The sequence below is a fragment of the Pipistrellus kuhlii genome, unplaced genomic scaffold (genome assembly GCF_014108245.1).
Source record: "Pipistrellus kuhlii isolate mPipKuh1 unplaced genomic scaffold, mPipKuh1.p scaffold_m20_p_6, whole genome shotgun sequence".
NCBI classification, from domain to species: Eukaryota; Metazoa; Chordata; class Mammalia; order Chiroptera; family Vespertilionidae; genus Pipistrellus; species Pipistrellus kuhlii.
Window position 1 is genome coordinate 17,816,807 of NW_023425562.1, and position 20,986 is coordinate 17,837,792.

Consider the following 20,986-nt stretch of genomic DNA (forward strand, 5'->3'; position numbering starts at 1 on the left):
GTCAATATATTTTTAAAGGTAGTTTTAGAATTCCATTAGGAGTTTGGAATAGGCAAACTCTGATATACATTCAATTCTTATAATTACAATAAATATACTTTTTTTTTTTTATTCATTCTGTCTTTTAAATTCACTCTCAACTCTGAGGTAAGAATCCACTGACTTTCAGGTCCTTACTAATGTGGTGACATGAAGTTGTGGCTTCTTAAGACAGAGAACCTACACCATAGTTTTGAGCATTGAGCTATTAAACAGGGTTCTTTTGTCTTGATTCAAAATGAGTGTCACAAATTATAGATAGTTAACATTAGTGATGTTTTCTGCTTGGACTGTAATCTTCATCCATTTGCTTTGAAATGAATATTAAAACTGAAGACAAAATAATGATGATTTACCCCAGCAAAAGCAATGTAATTTTAGTGATATTTTTAGGGCTCCAATGAAGAGATTCCAAAACATCAAAATCATTTGGTTTTGAGGAGAGAAAAAAGAAGCAACTGGATTAGCTCCAGTTGGCCACATGAGAATGCATACATAACATGAGGTAAAATACAGGTGCAACATATAGTTATTTGAAAAAGAAGGGAAGCATGCTTTATTCCGCAATGCCACCATAAATCAGTGGCTCCAGTGAAACCAATCAAAATCTAGAAAACCCAGTTGGGGGAAAAGGGCCCATTGGAGAGAGGCTCCCAGGGAGCAGAGCTCCAGGTGATGACAGAGGGAGGAGAGAGGCACACCTTTGATTGAAGTGCAGTGTTATGTATGACTGATGATTTCTTTGCCAAGACTCAGCTGGCTTGCTGATATCTCTGGTCTTGTATATGGAAATGGGAGTGCCATAATCATAAGTATTTTCTGTGATGTCTAGTCTTTGCCTCTTTTCTGTTTTGAAAGATTAAATAATAAAATTGCCTTTTCTTTAACATAGCATAGAGAAAACACTTTGAACCAGGTTAGTATATGTACAAAGGAATCCCTGGCACTATCATGAAGTAACACTTGGGTCCAGCCTCCTCTCATTTTCCATTTTGAAAACAGAGTGCTCTCTCCATCCCTTGCTTGTGTCTCCAGCTTGATCCACCTCTCCTTCAGAAAGGGCCAACCCCATATTCTCCTGTGGCTCTTGGCTGTCCATTGTTTACCATTTGAGAATAATGTTGGGCTTAGAAAGACTGATTTGGCAGGTATATTAGACCTGAAAAAGGGGGTGAGTGATAGATACTTTCAGTGCAGAAGATTGTTTCTCTTCTAAACATAAGATTGAGTCTGCTTAAAACAATTTCTTAATCATGGCCTCAGTTCCGAAAACCAACAAAATAGAACCGCGGTCCTATTCCATTATTCCACTAATGGCCCCAGCTATCCCTCTTAATCATGTAAAACAATTTCTTGTGTTATTTTTTTCAAGGCATAAATGCCAGCCATGTGGTTAGCAGGTATGTACACTCTTCTGGCCTTTTGTTTCTTTGCCTACTCATTTCTTACATTTTGAGTATCCCTCTAGTCTTCACACTTCCTCAAGAAGGATCCCCAAAGAATCCCCAAAATGAAACCTAAGAAAGAAAACCAAGATTGATCTAGATTTCTAATTTTAGATCCTCTGTTTAGAATGTTGATAGGGAAAGAATTTGAAACTACCTACCACAATTAGGTTACTGAAGTATAGATAACTTATCAGTTTATGGTTTTAATTTCTAGAACTTTCTTGAAAATGAAGTTGATCTTTATGCCTATATTTTAATAAAGAATAATATATTAAAATTATTTAACTTGCCAGTTTGCTTTGTGGTTACAGCATCATCCCCTGACCCAAAGGATAACAACAGGTTCTATTCCAGGTCAAAGACATGTACCTCAGTTGTAGGTTCAAACCCCCTCCTCCCCCCTCCCCCTCCTGCAAGATGTTAGCAAAAAGCAGCCAATCTATGCGTCTCTCTCATGTCGATGTTTCCCCCCCCGCCCACCTCTCTCTCTCTCTTTCTCTTTACCCATCTTCCCCATCCCTTCCACTCTCTTTAAAAAAAAATCAAAGGAAAAAGTATCCTCACTCCTCCAGTGAGGATTAAAATATATACATTTCTACCTAGCTTTGGATTTTGTTTTATCATTAATTCATTTAAGAAACATTTTTGTTGATTACTTCCTATGTGCTAGATTCTGGGACACATAGAAAAGGAATCAAATCAGTCTGTATTCTCATTGGTTTTCTCTGTGTTAAGTACTGTGGGCATATAGGAATGACTTAAGATATGGTTCCTGCTTTCAAGAGGATGTGTAGACCAGAAGAAGAAAGAGAATATATTCATAAGGGAATATAAGTAAGTATGGACAACTGCTGGTAATTATATAATATATCAGAGTGCAGGATATTAAGAAGGAGACTGAGTTAAATCATATAGTATAAAAAATGTAGACAGGAGAAGTGGGAGTGAAGGTTATTCATATTACAGTTAATGGGGCAGTGAATATGGTAGCATATTTCTATTAAATGCTGGGAACACACACAAATGGAGGAAAATAAGCTGGTATTAGTGCCTATTATGTAATCAGTAAAAACCTAAAAAGGTAGGGCATACATGAATGAGATAAGGTATAGCCGTTTTCATAATAATGTTACAACTTTGTTGGGATGCCAAGAATAATGTATATGAGACAATTAGAAAATAATTACATAATAGCAAGTGATTAGCTGCTAAATGGTGTGGCTAATGCTAATATGTTGTATGTGTTACTAAGAGAGGAGACCAAGAAGGCTGGAGAAATCAGGGATGGCTCCATAGAAGTGGCAGAACCTTATAAGACATAGAATCTTTGCATGGGGATGATGAAAGTGTGGACAAAATGACTTTTTTTTTTTTTTTTTTGTAAAGTCAGAGCATCAAAGACTTGCCAATGAAAAGCAGTATATAACGTTGCTGGACCATTAGACTGGGTGGCTTTGTAAGCCTGAAAGAGATCTGATAATATTGTAAGCATAATTTTTGAGAAGTACTTATGAATGTAATTAATAGGAAATATCAATAAGTGGGAATTTTAGAATAATTCACTTATGTAAGTAGGGACCTCATATTCTAAATTATTATATATAAATGTGAAAGTTGGACAGTGAAGAAGAGTCATAGGAAAAAAATTAAAACATAGTGTTGGAAGACAGCTCTTTGGATGCCATGACACACTAAAAAGAAGAACAAGTGTTGTCCTAGAGCAAATTAAGCCTGAAACATCACTGGAAGTTTAAAGAACAAAACCGAAGCTGTCCTATTATGGGCACATTGCGAGAAGGCAGGGTTCTTTGGAAAGGACAGTAGTACTGGGGAAAATAGAAGGCAGCAGGGAAAGAGGAAGACCAAATATGAGATGGATTGAGTTAATAAAAAAAATTAAAAAGCCGTTGACATGAGGCTTCAGGAGTTTAGCAAGGCTGTTGATGACAGGCCATTGTGGACATCAGTCATTCACAGAGTCACTAGGAGTTGGAGCCAACCCAGCCATATGTAATACATACAAGTAGGACCACAGAAGAGCCAGACTCATGACATTCATTTATCCAAGTCCTGGAGTCAGAGCTACAGAAATTACAGGCAGAAGAGAAATATCTATAGTCTAAAAGGAGAGCAGGAGTTCTGGGGTATCATGTTTGCAGTTATTCAGAGCTACTTATGTCACTAGCCCTGTGACTCCGTTGTTGCCTCATTGCACTAATATCTAGTCTCCCCCCTTTCTTACTGACTCCAATATACAGAGCCCCTTGCTGCATAGCTTCCAACTAGGTTCAGCCAATGCCAAGCATGAGTAGTGACTAGCAGGGATGGGTGGGGGAGAAGCCAGGGTGTGTCTCCCTCCAAGCTCTTCCTTACAGGAAGGAGATTGGACTTTTCACCCCTTTCACTCTTTCCTTCATGCTCCCAGCTCCTACAGGGGAGCCACACCTTGGTTCTACATTCTTCCAGAAGACTGGCTTCTGGGTTTTGGAAACACCACTTCTTCCCCTGTCTTTCCAGCCTTTGGGCCATAGCAGCTGTTAGTTGTGGCTAATCTCTGGGTTAATTCATCATTCCCTGTTTGGCTTCTCCATGTTTTAATCACTAGGGTAATCAATTCTATATCTGAAAGTCTTGTTTAAAATGCATAGAAATATTCCTAGTTTCTGGATGAACCCTGACTATATAATCATGGATAAATCTTTCTGGCTCTGGTTTTCATATCTTTAAACCTGAAAGTATGAGCTAGTTACTTGTAATGCTTGTAAAAATAACTGATAAATTAGATAATCAGATATGTAACTCTATTACAGGAGTTTATCATTGTGTAATTCTTTCATCCATATAATAACTTCTTATGGGATAGATGTGTAGTGCACTTTGGGACATTTGCTTGAATGGAAGTTTTGAAAAAAAATATTTAATGATTGTAGAACTTTAAAATGGTGGGAATTGAACCAGTATAGGTCAGTCTTTTAAAAGATCAAGACTGATATTTGCATGGAGATGCATGGAGCATAGTGGAGAACATGGAAGGAAGATTTCTTGTGAGAAAATCCAAAAAGGATGGAAAGAATTGTAAGTGCATTTAGCCCCAGAGATGGAGCATTTGGAGCCAAAAGGTCAACGAGCACAGAAAAGAGAGGCGTCCTTTTTCTTAGCATTTGCTAACACCCGCAGGGTCATCTCTTTCATCTGAATTTCCATCTCTTTAGTGACCAAGACCACCCTGTTGCCTTATGAGTGTCTACTTCAATCACATGACAGGCAATTTAGAATTTTTGTAATTATCTAAGGATTAGCAGTGGAGTAGGCTTTGTTCGCTCCCAATTGAATGCTCAATTTTACAGCCATAATTGGAAAGATTTCCAGTAATTTGTGGTAGTTGAATTTAGTAAAAGGAATGGGGTGATTTTTGTTACTTTATTCCATTGTGAAGTCTTTATAATCCGTATTTGGCAGAGGCATGAGATAATCTCTGGCAATGTGGGTCTTGGACAAGATTTTTCTTTGTGACTCAACTGCAGAGAAGGTTGAATGAATCCTATCCTGCTTCTTATTTATTCTCTCTGGGTATTATCAGTCATCATTACTCTTCACACTATAAGGCAGGACCATTTTTGTGCCAATGAGGAATCACTAAGAGTAAGTCTGAGAGTAAGTTTTGCCCCAAATTAACCAATATTATAGTCGGTGATTGAATCATTAAATTAAAAATTTTGATCCAGTGCTAAGGCATCAACAATAATGTATATTAGATTATTAATTATGTCAGTACTGTGGTGTGCCTTATACAGACACTTGCAAAGGCACATATTTTGCTTTCCTTTGTTAATGATCAGAGCCAGATACCCTGACTCCCACATACAAAGCAAATAGGAATATAATTTCAAACTCTTTGGGATGGTATTAACAAAACATTGGTACTAAAACAAATGAGTGGATAGGTATCTATTTACATAGATGTATGTATGATCCAAATGGCCATGGATAGTCTATGTTAATCCAATGAAAAAATTCATCTAGTTTAACACATTTGTAGATCAACTCTGATGGGACCAATATTCTAGCATCTTTGGGAGCTAAATGAAAAGGAGTGATAACACATTTCTCAGGTTTCCACTACATTTGCAGACCAGTTGTAGATAGAATAATAACAAAAACAAAACTGTTTGTTTAAACTTGATAGGCATTTTAGTAGTAAACTAATGAACTTTGTACTGAATAAAAAACAAAGGCATTATTTCCCTATAGAACATTGACTCTAAATCAATGGCACTAGACCAATGAGGGCCAACATCTAGTCTTGGTTCTACTATTATATAATGTTAACCTGCCTTCTGTTGCACATCTATAAAAGGTAGGAGTTGAACTGTAATGGTGAGTCTCCCAGTCTATCAAATAAAGTCCTCTGAAGCCATGCTGCTCAATTTTGATGATGTGCATTTTATTTTTATCCAAATTATGAAAATTTGGGTTTGGCAGAGTTTTTGCCATAGCACAGAAGGATTCTTGGAAAATTTCCAAGTATTTGAAATTAAACATTACATTTCTACCTAGCCCATGGGTCAGAATAAAAATAACAATATTTTGAATTGAATGTAAATGAAATACAGATAACACATTTTGTTTACTATGGTTAAAACAATGCCTGGAGAAAGATTTTTATGCTTATTAAAAATCTAAGAAACTCTAAAATCAATAATTTCTAGTAAGCTGCAGAAGCTTCTAGCCTTTCAAGAGAGTTCATACTTCATAAGATTGCACACTGATGTGACCACAGCAATACTCAGAACCTTATCTTGTTTAGTCCTGGAACCTCAGAAACCATGCATCATAATCCTTTTGTCCTCTCTATTGGTGATAGTACAAGATCATTAAGCCAAATGTTAACTCTGCTGCTGTTCTGACATTTTTCTCTTCTGATTTTTCCTGTCACAGCAGAAAGGCAGGCTTCATAAAAACAACATTCAGTTGTTTTTTTTGTTTTTTTTTTAAATATATTTTATTGATTTTTTTACAGAGAGGAAGGGAGAGAGATAGAAAGCTAGAAACGTCAATGAGAAACATCAACCAGCTGCCTCTTGCACACCCCCTACTGGGGATGTGCCCACAACCAAGGTACATGCCCTTGACCGGAATTGAACTTGGGACCTTTCAGTCCACAGACTGACTCTCTAACACTGAGCCAAACCGGTTTTGGCACAACATTCAGTTTTAAGCAGATTTCTTCCCTCTCTTCAAATTTCTGGTCTTAACATACTTGAATCTTTCCCAAAGACTGTCCTCCTTCTTTCTCAGTATTCTGCTAAGGAAACACTTGTATTCTCATATCATTCATACATTGAAATATGATGATGATCTTAAATTTTTTTCAGCTATTTCCAGACCATAACTTTTCTATAATCATGAAATAATTTGCCCTCTGTAATGTGAGCTATAACATTGATTATCTAGCATACTCCTGGTCATTTGAAAGCCCCCTAATTATGGTGTTGAAAACTGTGGTTTGAATTAAGTCTTTCTTTCCATCCCCATTTCTGCCATCATCTATGGCAACCTTAATATTCATATTACTCATGTAAATTTATCCAATAGCCAGACTTTACCCGTTTGAAGATCTCCACCTATGCTGTAGGTCCATGGCCTCATCCTGGACATTTTTTATATGCTAGGAGAAATGCAACACATCTGGGAAAATCCAAAAAATGTAATATACAATGTCTGCTTTCAAGGATGTTTTCTATTTTTATGTATTTATTTTTTAATCCTCACCCAAGGATATTTTTTCCATTGATTTTTAGTGATAGTGGAAGAAAGAGGGAAAGACAGAGAGAAACATCAATGTGAGAGAAACACATCGATCGGTTGCCTCCTGCACAAGCCCCAACCAGGGCCCTGGGCCTAGGAGGATCCTGCAACAAAGGTACTTGCCCTTAAAACCTGGGACCCTTTGGTCTGCAGGCTGATGCTCTATTCACTGAACCAAATTCACTAGGACACTAATTTACTTCTATTTCAATAAAACTGGTTCACAGATCTTGTTGAGACCTCTCTTCCTATCTTCTATTTTCTTATAGCTCATATTGTACTTTACTTTCTTTCTCTTCCACTATAGCCTTATGATTCCTCTTAGAACATTGTTCAGATAGTATTGTCAAAGTCCTCTGGCTATTAAACCAAGAGACTTCTCTCTTCTTTTGCATTATCACATGCTACTATTGTGGTCATGGTTGCATGTAACAGTTTTATGTGTTTCACTTATCTCTTTTATAGGCATATAAACACTACCAGTTCGATAGCTTTGTCTAATTTTTTTTTAATGTATTCCCAGCACCTAGAAGAGTCCAGGGCCCATATTCATGACTGAGGAAATACTTAGTAAATAGATTAATGAAGCAGATTATAGAATGAAAGACATTGGTTTATTCCAGCAGTTACTAGTATGTAGGTTGAGGTGCCAGAATGAAGCCAATATGACTTGACTTGAAGGACTTTTCCTTAGGGAAGTTACAAGAAAGTGATCAGCTCTGAATGTGACATATCAATCACAAGTGTATGATTGTGTCTCCTTGGCTTACTTCTTGAGAAAATTGAAGCATTTAATTGAAAGTAGGTGACATGATGAATGTCACCCATTCCACCAACTATACAGTACAAATAGAAACCTGAGTCTAGTTGCAAATTTGTTGCCTTGAGCCTTTAGTTAAACCATTGTCCCTGAAAGTGTTTTTTCTTCCCAATAACATATTCCAAGTCTGGAAAAAAAATAGACAAATAAAACCCCCTTTTAAAAATCAAATATAAATCCTTCTACAATTTTTGTAACCCCAATATATATATATTTTACCAATAGATCAAGAATTAGAGAAGTAGAAGGAAGTAAGAGAGCCAGATTTTGTCAGAAGTCATATTTCTTTTAAGTAAAATATAAGAATCTAAAGTATTACTTTGGGAAAATCTAATTTCTCTCTCCTCCAGTTGCCCAACTTGTAAAGAATAACATGACTTTAATATGGATTTTAAAGATAAAAAGATAGACAGCATGAAGAGAGAAATTGATATACTGAAAATGAGTTATATAAATATCATATCACTGTAGCACTCTTGAATTACTTGGACATTACAGAAGACTAAGAATATTGTCCCCTTATGTCACAGTTGCTCTATGTGTATATAAGTGTGTGACAATTCATGTGTGCTTTCATGATATAATTAAGGAAATCAAAGTTGTTGGTTTTTTTTTTTTTTTAGATTTCTTAATTTTCTTCTAAATTTTTGCAAAAGCTGATGTCATTTCTTGCTTGTGTTGGGCATGTCTGTTTATTTCCTCTTTTTTGTGCCAATTAGTGACTAAGTATTTTAAAAATATGAATACTATGACAAAAGTAAAAATATATCAACACTTTCTTACTATCCTTACATGTACATGACTCATACTTTAACAACTTAAGATATAAATGTTTTAAATGTACAATTGACAAAATAGAATAGATTCTAGAAGAAATCAGGATTTGAGGGTGGCATACCAGCAAGCGTTGAGTTGTGCTGGATCTACAGTGATGGGCAGGAACAAATTGGGATGTAAGCAACTGTGTGTCACATCTGGGACTCAGATTTGTTGTGAAAGTTGGGCCATATAACTGATGACTCTTTTCAGCTTCAGAAAAATATGTGGATATATTGTCTGGGAGAAGAGAGAGAATAAGAAGGGACATTCCTGTGAGTTAAACAATATGAGAAAAAAATTCAGAGATGGGGCCGGAGGATTATATTTTATATAGTGGGTCAGATCTGGATATAATAACATGTTCTACGCAGGCATGGTACTATGTCTTTTCACTACTAAATATCTATTCTTCCTTCTTTTGCTCATGATGGTCATGTGCCAGTTAAAAGATTCTTCACCCCAGACTTCTTTAAAACCAGAGGTGGCCAAATATCCTGTGGCTAATGAAATAACAAATAGAAGTTGCTAGGCTAGGCTTCCCAGAAAATTATTTAGGAAAACAGACTGAGCAAGAATGTGCTCTCATTATTTTCCCCTGTGACATTTTTCTCTTCTCCATTTTCACAGAAAAAATGAATCAGTGCCTGAAGTGTAACATACAGTGTAGACAAACAAGTCAGTGATGTTTCACAACAGAACACATACATACAGTCAGCACCCAGAACAATAAGCAATATTGCCAGCAGCCCAGGAACCCCCTCATGCACCCTCCTAGTTACTACTACCCAAAAGGTAACCTCTATCCTGAATTTTAGGAGCATAGAACAGTTTCATCTGGTTTTAGAGATTATATGAATAGAATCAAACCTTGTGTATTCTGCTGTATCTGGCTTCTTTTGCTCAACATTATGTTTGTGAGATTTTAGTTGCATGTACTGTATCTGTACATGGTTTATTCTCATGCTGGGTAATATTCCATGCACAAATAAACCACATATTATTTATTTGCAAAAAAGCAAACATTTTGATTTCATAACAACAGAAGCCAACAATCAGAAGGTTCCAGGATCAGAGGTAACATGATTAACTGTCTTACCAGACCAAAACTGCCAAGATCTATAGAAGAAAAATAAGTGCCTATATATTAAACCACTGTAGAAGGGTTGCCTGTTGGTTGCACATCCAAGTTTTACTTTTCCATTACATTAACAAGTGATTCCATATCACAGACTGAGGATAAACAAGTTATCAGCTCACATGTACACACACACAACAGATTAAAACATAAATTCATATAAGTTGTATGGGACCTTAGGGTTCTGCTTCACAGCTACAATGTACCAATCCAGGTTGAGAGTCACTGGTGTGGGATGCATAATCCAGCCCTTGCACCAGCATGAAGGTAGGAAAAGGGGAGATGAATACCTTTGCTCTTTCATATGTTCCTTCAGCACACTCTCCATAGCACATCTAGGTTTGATTTTTTCCATAAATAATAAATATCTCATAAATATGGAGGAAATTAATTGTGATGGATGCATGGATGAGTCTCCTAAGAGTAGAAATAAAAGTTTGTGTGAGTAATAAAGCTAGACAGGTATATAAGTAGAGTGATTATCTATATCCATAATCCTGGTATCATTTTTAGTAGCTACTTTTACTTTCAAAAGGCCCTCCTTTGGACAATAAGGACTGTGATCACCACTTGTAAACATATACACAAGAATAAGATCATTTTGGATCTCCTTTTTCAAAGTTATGTGTGGCAGATGGGGTGGCACAGTTCACATTTCCTATTGAAAGAGGACACGATGTCCTGCTGTGAGGAGTGTCATTGCTAACCTCTAGCTGTAAGACATCTTTAAATCCATCTCCTATTGTGAGAAGCCCTCGGCCAATGACTGAGCAAGGTGGTGTAGCTGAAGTCACACTGTTTACAGGGTCGTCTCCTCGGCAACTCAGCAAGATGATATAGCAAAGGCCATGGCATTTCCCTTCAGCACAGCACTCCTCTGACTGAAAATTCTTTGCCCCAGAGTTCCCTTGTGGTCTTTGTCCAGTTGCATCATGATCTGATGAATCTCTTCCTCCTCATCCTGTGCTTTTCTGTCCAAAAAAAATCTGTTGTATGCATGTATCAGGGAATGTTGCCAGACAACTGGACCTTATAATCTAACACTTTCTTTTGTGTTCATTTATGGGTTGGCAAATTAGCTGGTCAAACTATTTTAAAGAATCCCAGTTCAAATCATATGTCAAGTGATTAAACATGTTGCTTTTTGATGTTCAGTGTCCATGGTCATGAAGCCATAGACCAGCATGAAGGCCCATGGTAAAAGGAGTACTTTCTGAAAGAAAGAATGGCCAACGAGAACTTGAAAACTCTTTGCTGAGGGAAAACTACCCTTGAAATCCAGGTTGCTCATGGTCAGACATGGATGTTATCTTTTTTCCCCCTACTTTCCACTCTGCTTTTCTGCAAAAGAAAGGAAGCTGAGGCTTGAGCAGGGAATTTATAAGGGCAAATATAACCTTTGGTGTGATGTGCAGTAAGCTGACAGTTCAAGGTGTATCATGCTAGATAAATGTCAAAAGCCAAATAAAAGCCTTGATAATACCTTGTCCAGAGGCTAAAATCCATGACCCTGAAGCAAAGGAAAAAGGATTAATCTTTAAAAGCAAATTTTAGCCCAAACTGATACTGTCCAAAGTGATTAGAATCTTGTGATAACATAGGGGTTGGGGTGTGATGAATGTAAAGAAAAGAGAGGGAAGAGGAGACTAATCCAAGAGGTACCTAAATTGTACTAAGAGGTTTGTTTTGATTTAGAGCTTGCTTTGAAAAATTGTCGAGTGGATTCAGATGCAATAAGTATTGTTGCTGCCCCTTCTCACTCATATGTTGAAGTATTAACCCCTAGTACCTCAGAATGTAACTGTGTTTGGATATAGGGTCATTAAAGAGGTGATTATGTTAAAATGAGGTCATTCCAGTGGGTCTTAATCTAATACCACTGGTGTCCTTTAAGAGGAGATTAAGACAGCCACAGAGGGAAGTCCATGTGAGATACAGAGAGAAGACAACCATCTCCAAGCTACATAGGTCAAGGGAACAGGGAGGCATCTACAGGGGAAGTCTGTAGGCGAAAAGCCCAATAGAGATGATTTATTTCCAGCAGGAACATGTTCTCTGTATTATTGGTGAAACTGAGCACAGGAAGTTGGAGGAGCATTCATGTGACCATGTCTCATGCTAAGAGTGGACTCTGTGCTGTCTTCCATCCTCAGTTTGTTTCCCCGTCACCTTTCCCTGCACCTGGCTGAGGAGGTGCTTGAATGGTCTGAATGCTCATGCTTAAAATCTATAGACAAATTGAACTGTGATGTAACTATTTACCACATAGAATAATTCCCCCAAATTCTTATTTTGATTCCTGCAGGATATAGACTTCAGCTTATCCCTTTCTTGTTAGAGTTAAATCTTTACAAAATAAATAAATAAATAAATAAATAAATACACATTTTCCCATTTAGAAATGCTAGTGAGGGGCTTGCCGATCAACCTAAGAATAATAATCTACTATAATTCCAGACTCACAGAATCTTATAAGAAGAAAGGCTCTGTGGATTTGTGCTTATTACAAAGAAAAAAGAAAATGTGTTCTGAGCTGAGTCATGGAGACTATGGATTACTAATCCTCCCTGGAGGAATTTCAGTAGGTGGACTTCCAAGGGCCAGGACTCATGGAGAGACTACTAGAGTTTAATAGTTCAGATTTTGCCAAATTAATCTTCTCTGAGTGAGAATCATATCAAATCTGCTAGAGATGAGGCTCCATACAGCCCATTATTTAGACTTGGAGACTAATCAATTTTTGTCTTTCTTCCTGCTGTCACCCACTGACTTTATGGGCAGCTCCAAAGCTAACATGATTAAATCACCAAAGATGGCACCTTCCTGTCTCTCAATTTGGCCCAAAGGTACTATGCTGGCAGATTACTGTAGCAGCAAAGGTTTGGCCCAAAGGCCTCTAAATCATCCCTAATGCTTTTCAAGGGCTTAGCAGAGGAAGAAAAAGAACATGGGTTAGGATGCTTTGGGTCACTCCCATGTACTTTGCTGGGCTTAGAGCATAACTTTTCTTTTGCTTGTGGCAAAAATGAATGAATGAATGAATGAATATGAAAATTTTAAAAAATAGGTCAGAATTTGAAAGTACTTTTGCCTCTATCAATGACAGAGACCTATAGTAAAAAATAGCAGTTTTGCCCTGGCTAGTTTGGCTCAGTGGATAGAGCGTCGGCCTGCGTACTGAAGGGTCCCGGGTTCAATTCCTGCCAAAAGTACATGCCCAGATTGCCAGTTCAATCCCCACTGGGGGGTGTGCAGGAGGCAACTGATCAGTGATTCTCATCATTGATATTTTTTAAATTAAAATATATTTTATTGATTTTTCACAGAGAGAAAGAGAGAGTTAGAAACATCAATGAGAGAGAATCATCGACCAGCTGCCTCTTGCACACCCCCTACTGGGGATGTGCCCGCAACCAAGGTACATTCCCTTGACAAGAATCGAACCCGGAACCTTTCAGTCTGCAGGCCGAAGCTCTATCTATTGAGCCAAACCAGTGCCGGCTCATCATTGATGTTTTTATATCTCCCTCTTTTTTCCTCTCTGAAATAAATAAAAATACATATAAAAATAACCAATTTCATATGTCATAGAGCAAAATGCCTGAGCAGTCCCCCCAGAGAATGGCTTGGACCCTTTCTTCTTTTGGAGACCTAAAAATATGAAGGTTTCCTTTTGCAATTGAACCATTCTTCCATTGTTTTCTTTACTACCACCATAGTGAGTTTATGCAGCTTCCCCCTTTTGGGTGAGCATGCTTCTTAGTCATCATTTTCTCTACTTCTTAGGTATGAGGCCTTGAAAAATAACTGACCTACATTACTATAGCCAATCAAGTTAACTATATTCAAAGCATGTTGCATGCCTATTTTAATATATGTGTTGTTCAATGACACATTGAATAAAAACAGGCTAACTTCTTGCCCCAGTATTTTATTCCCTAGCTTGATGGTTTTGCACACTGGCTATGTATTAGCATTATCTGGGGAGCTTTTAAAACAAAGATTTTATTGATTTCAGAGAGGAAGGGAGAGTGAGAGTGAGAGATAAACATCAATGATGAGAGAAAATCACTGATTGGCTGTCTCCTGTATACCCCATCCTGGGATTGAGCCCCCAATCTGCGCACGTACTCTGACCAGGAACTGTGAACTCCTGGTTCATAGGTCAACACTTACCTATTGAGCCACACTGACCGGGCATAGGGAGCTTTGCATACATACCATGCCAGGTCACTCTCTCAGAAAGCTTGAATAAATAAGTGATCTATAGTGGGGTTCAAGTATTGGTATTTTCAGTTTTTTTCCTCTGGATTATTCTTACGTGCAACCAGAATTAAGAATGGCAGGTAGCTGGAACAATCAAGTATAAGCATGTGTATGTGTGTGTATGTGTGTGTATGTGTATATATGTGTGTGTTTTAAAAAGTGCCATACTAGATAATAATGGAACCTGCATAAATTTAACATATATGTACTATGCTGGCTAAAATAAAGGAGTTTATGCATAGAATTAGGTCATTCAATCTTCCACAAAATGGGAACTTAGATACTATAAATTTGGTGCATTGTGGGTTCCTTGTTTTTTGTTATTCTCAATTAGAGATATTCTTCCAAGCAGGATCTAGGTTATTTAAAAAGCATGGATCCTATCTTGAAGCTTATCAGAGTTAGATTCCCCCATATAATGTATAAATATTTCAGAACGTTTCTCCTGAAGGCGATTTCAAGCTGTGTTTTTAAATAAATGTGAAACAGATGAAATTGGCTGGTTTGGGGAAGTATATCTGAATGGAATATTGGAAAATATGAGAAGTAATAAAAGAGGAGATTGGGGAAAATAATAGGACAAATGTGGCTCACAGTCCTATGGAGGAACCTCACCCCATAGCCAGATGTACCCCTAACCTCATGGCCCCTTTATCTTTAGAATGGGTTTCAGATCCTCTCTTTTAGAGTAGTCTGTTTTCCATCATTTTCAATGTTCATTTAATTATTAGTTTTATTGTAATTAAACCATAAGTTCACAAAGTTATTTAATTGAAATAATTCTGAGATTACTGGTGTTTCTTTAAATAAAACCATTAAAAAGATAATTGTGTTCATTGTAATAAATTAGGAGAGCATATCAAGAAATTTAGTCACCTGAAATGCTGTGGCTCACAACTAATCCACATTGATATATTTGGCTATTTTTATGAAAGGCAAAAACTTAGGTCTCCTTTTCCATGTGTCCCTCTTGGATGGCACAGTGAGGCTCTGGCTGAGGCTTTCTGTGTATGCACTGAATAAGTACAGTTGTATTGACTTCAGTAAGGTCGGACCGCTGACATACATTTGGTGACTTTCTTCTCCATTTAGCTTTTGGCTTCTTGTAGGCTAAGCTTTGTATGTCTTTCATTAGTAAAGTTGATCTATGAAGCTTTGCTTACTTTCTTAGTCAAAGAGGAGAAGAAAAGAGTTGCTCATGTGTTTTTCTCAAACTACAAAAATAGGAAGGGCTTTTAAATTAGATAAAATAAAAAATGCTAAATCTACTGCACCAATCACAATTTGAATCTCTAGAGCAGACAGCTGTGTGTGTGTGTGTGTGTGTGTGTGTGTGTGTGTGTGTGTGTGTGTGTGTGTGTTGGTGGAAAGAAAGCTCACCTCTTTCCCAGCCCAGCGGTGGATAGAGCCTTGGCCTGCAGACTGAAGGGTCGCAGGTTCAGTTATAGTCAAGAGCACATGCCTTGAATGTGAGTTAAATCCCTGGCCCTGGTCGAGGTACTTGTAAGAGGCAGACAACTGATTGATGTGTCTCTCTTAGATTGATGTTTTTCTCTCTCCCTCTTCCTCTTCCTCTCTCTTTCCATCTCCCTCTCCCTCTATCTCTCTCTGAAAAATCAATGAAGCCCAATGGCTCAGAGGTTGAGCATTGACTTATGAACCAGGAGGTCACAGTTCAATTCCCAGTCAGGGCACATGCCTGGATTTCAGGCTCCATCCTCAGTGTGTGGCGTGCAGAAGGCAGCCAATCAATGATTCTCTCCCATAGATGTTTATAAATTTCTCTCTCTCCCTCTCCCTTCCTCTCTGAAATCAATAAAAATATATTTAATTTTTAAAAATCAATGGAAAAATACCCTAATGTGAAAGTCTACTTTTATGGGAAACTATAACTTTTCAAAGCAATTATTATTAACTTGATATAATTAATTTTCTCTAGCTTAACAATTTAGAATTTCTAGATTTATTTGTGAATTGAACTTTATAATACAATTATTATAAATTTATTTATCGATGATTTGCCTCTGTTGCCTTGATAATTGGTTGAGAAATGGGCAACCATTACATAGATCTGGGTGTCTTCTATTACCTCCAGTGACCATAGGTAAAGTTTTCAGCTCCCTACTTGTTCCCTTCTCTGATCTATCTTAACAAATCCTTAACACTTCATGCTACCTATTAGCTTGCAAGGACTCCCAGCACCTAACATCTAGGGAAGACATTCATACTCATCAGTTTCTATCTTTTGATCCTAATATTTTATTTTGGCATATGCACTATTTCTCAATTTTAACACTATAGAAATTTTGAGTGGATAATTCTCTGCTGTATAAGGTAAATCTTTGTATTTTAGGACATTTAACAGTATCACTGGCCTCTATTCGCTTGATCCAGTAGCATCCCAAAGGTGTGGCAACCAAAAATGCATCTAGAAATTGCTAGATGTCTCAGAGGGGACCAAAATTGCTCCTAGTCAAAAACAACTAACAGGGAGAAACCAAGATGGTGGGCTAGAGTTCATCACCACCAAACCAGTATTATATGAAATGCTAAAAGCTATTCTTTAAGAAGAGGAAGAAGAAGAAAAAAGATAAAAATTATGATCAACAAATATATATATCAACAAGTGAATCTAAAAATCTGAGGAACAGAATAAACTGGTGAATATAATAGAATCAGGGACAAAGAAAGGGAGTGGATTGATAATTATCAGGGGGGAAGGGGTATGGGGTGCAGGAAGAGACTGGATTAAAATTGTACATATATGGATGAGGACAATGGGGGTGGGTAGGTACGGGCAGAGGGTGGGGTGGGAACTGGGTGGAAGGGAGCTGTGGGGGGGGGGGAGAAACAATTGTAATAATCTGAGCAATAAAGATTTATTAAATTTGGAATAAACAAATAAATAAATAAAACAACTAACATGGTGTGATTCATAAGCATGGGCTTTCTGCACTAACCACCCTCTGTCACACATTTGCATCTGAACTGTTGATTTGATTTCAAGTCCTTAAGACTAGACTGGTGGTTCTCATGTGTACACACTGGGACCAGAAACCATCTAAAATTTATTAAGGTCAGGACTCATCTCTAGGAATTGGGTGTGGAAGTGGGCCCAAGCCATTTCCCCCCCTCAGGTAATTTTAATGTGTGGAGAGGGTTTATTGTTCTCCTTTAGTGCCATGCGCCAAGAGTTGTGATGCCTCTCACATCACTTCATGAAGAAAACAGCCTATTTGGAAAGCATCCTCAAGTAGGTCCACAGATCTGGCAAGGCCTTTCCTATGCTTTTATAAAGGGACTATAAAGGTATTTAGGGGTCAGCCTTGAGGTCTACATTTATTTATTTTCTGGTTACTAACAAGTGTCATCAGGAATATGATTGGCTTAGGTTTTATAAAAATAGGTAATGTGCTCTTCTAGTTCTTCTAGGTAATTATATTCCTACTTGACAAGGAAAACACTTTTAAGTCTTAAAAATAAAAGTTTAAAACAATTAAAATTAGCTCTGAATTAGCCTTAAATGGAAGGGAGAAACATAGTTTAAATAAAATTAAATTAAAATTACACTGGTACGTATGTTTGTTGTGTCTGCATGTGTGCTTGTCGCGTATGTCATAGATCATAGCCATCAGTGATCAGCAAATTTGTATATTAAGCTAGAGATGATAATTTCACTATGGAGAGCTCATAAAAGAGGATTAGAATTTGGGAAAGTCTAAACATGGCCATTTCTATTCTATTTATCTCAATAAATATTTTGATATACCAGGGCACTTAATTAATATAGGATTGTTGTCTGTTCAGCATAATTTTCTTTCTTCCTCTCAGAAATGGTACTTGCTTTCCTTTTCAACACATACCCTAACTCCCACATCACTGTGGATTATCAAACACATTGTTCTATCCTCACCTCCAGTCATAGGCATGGGTGTATAATACAAGCTGGACTAGACATAATATGGAAGTACCTTCAACAAAATGTATGATAAAAATTGTACCAGTTATAATACTCCCCTGAAATTTTCAGCATTGGAGGTTGAAATATAGCTCTCAATTCCTCTTGCAGCTTCACACACACACACACACACACACACACACACACACACACACATACACACATCAGCAACCATCCTTAATGGTACATGGAAATACCTATGTGCATTAGAGAAAGTGAGACCAGCAGATGGGATGAAGGAGTTAGTAATGGCATCTTTTTAGACATACTTTAGATAACAAAGAATGTTCTTCAAGAAGGGAAACTACTTGGCTCTAACTTTGCACATTTCATGTATATAACTAGTGTCTCTAAATGTCAATAATAAGAACTGCAAGTGAAAAATTGTTTTTGCTTTTTTTGTTGTTGTTACTGTCTGTATGAAAGAAAAGTAATTCAAACCAAAGCCTCCTGGAATAAAATGAAAGTTTATTTTCATTGTGAGTGGAAAGGTAGGTGATAGCAGTCCGTTTTTTGTTTTTTTTCGCTATGATTTTTAATATACCATTATGGTGTGTCTATTTGAATGGAAATGGAATCAGAGATGTTTTAGATGTCAACACTAACAACAAAAATGAGTAGGAACGTCCTTTGTGTCACACCAGATTTTAAATAATTAGAATCGCAATGGCATAGGACAGCTACTTGAAGGGACCTTAGAGGTTATCTTGTACTTTGAATCTCAACCTTATGGGTGGTCGAGGAGGGGGCACACACCTTTGTAGAGAAAAGCTAAGGTGAATAACATATGACATATCATTTACTTATGTAATAATTTAAATACTGACATTTTCAATGGTTGGATTAATTTCTTATGGACCAGAATAGATTAAATTCAATTCAACTTTCAAATGTTGAGTTGAAAGTTCAACATTTCCATTACTGGCTGGCTGTTGGTCCCATATTCCCCCAAATTGGAGCACTTCTCTGTGTTACAAATCAAACAGAAGTGTCTATCCCATCACGAGGACCCAAAAGAAACATAAGATTCTCTTGTAAACGGGGGATTGTAGATAGCTACATCCCATACCTGAGTCTTTATAACACACACCATCAGAGCATAAGATGGCCGAGGCCCTGCTCCTAACATGGAACACAGCTTCAGCCCACTTTGAGTTCCTTTTGAGGTCTCCAGCTGCAGGTGCTATTTCTCCCAGAGCAACCATCTCCCTGACCAGTGAAATATATCTAAAAGAGAAAGTTTCTGCTTTCTCTATAACCCACTAGCTTCTCTTCAACCTCTGGTGCACTATCCTCATTAGAGAAATCACATCTTCTTTTGTATATGCCACATAGCTGTGAATCAGAGTCTCCAAACAGTAAGCACTGATTGTGTTGCTCATTAATTAGAGGAGCTTTATGTCCTAACCATGCTAACAATGAGAAAGAAAAAAGATCACGGAGAAAAAGAATTTTTAAATGTAACCACACTCAGATAAGCAGTATAGCAGAGTGAAGAATTTCAGTGTTGGCAGCTTAAAATCTTTTGAATCTCAACAATTACGTGTGCTTAAATGAAAGGAAAATCTTATATTAGGAAGGACAATGTGTACAGTGGATAGTTGGCTTGTTAAAACTCTTGGAAATGTGGTAAAACCAGTAAACTTTAGCTTTTAGGTATAAAATTTTGCATTAATAGCTGTTTCAAATGTCACCAACACAAATGATTTGTGTAAGTATGATAACACCTTTAAAAGTGGGTACCTCATTAAAATTAGCCCAGCACGTCCTCAGCCAGCTTACCACCTATTTTATAGGTTTGTTCAAATGATTTTCACTGGAAATTGTTATGCATCAGAAAAAGAACATGCATGAGAATACCTAAATGAATCATTAGCAATAGCATTCTTGGTTCAAAGTATCAGACCCATTCTCTATAAATAAAATACATTCATTGGCAATTTGTATGTGTAAATATATGTGATTTTAATTAGCTTTAAGTTAAAATAAAGTAATCATACTTGACTAATTTTGCTTTATATAAAAATTCACTTGAATCAGTGTTGTTTTAAATAAAATTAAATAACTTTTCAAGGTTCAAAAGCATCATGTTATCCAAATAGGATAATCCTCTTTTCCTCCAAACAAAATGGTCTCTATACTAGAAATTTCATTCCTATTAGGATCTATTTGTCTCCTTTTCCATATTATGAGTAAATGTCAATCAGCCACTTGGTATATTTCCATGTAGGGAGGAAGTGGAAATTCACTGCCACTCCCCTTCCAAATACATAGGTGCTCTCCTGGTGCAGAGACGATTTGAAGAAAGAGCAATCACAGGCTTGAACAGGTGAGGATGGGGAAGAAATTGGCGAGGAATCAGCCTTTCTCTTGCACAGCTGTGCTGATCCTTAGGCGCTTAGTGAAATTGAGACCAAGACATATTTTTCTTCCCTCTGTGGCTGGCTGAATGCATTAGGGGCCATTCCAATGTCTGAAAAGAGGACAGACCAATTGCTGCAAGCCCACACCTGACTTTCAGATCTCAGTACACAGAACTCCCCTGGTCATCTGTATTGGAGACCATGATATCTGATGGTTCATTTTTTTAAAATTGGAAATATCTGGATTTCCTAAAATGCTAGGACAGTTTATAGATGAAATATCAAGTTATTTAATCAAATATAATATATTTATTTTTTTGCTTATATTGT

General features: G+C 37.2%; 1 long non-coding RNA gene across 1 annotated transcript; it reads right to left on the reverse strand.

The window, feature by feature from the left end:
* Positions 1 to 1,311: 1,311 nt before the first annotated feature.
* Positions 1,312 to 20,701, reverse strand: LOC123651549. The gene is made up of 2 exons (XR_006740332.1): positions 20,670 to 20,701; positions 1,312 to 1,349 (listed from the first exon to the last, which is right to left on the reverse strand). It is a non-coding gene; the product is annotated as an uncharacterized LOC123651549 (long non-coding RNA).
* Positions 20,702 to 20,986: the final 285 nt, after the last annotated feature.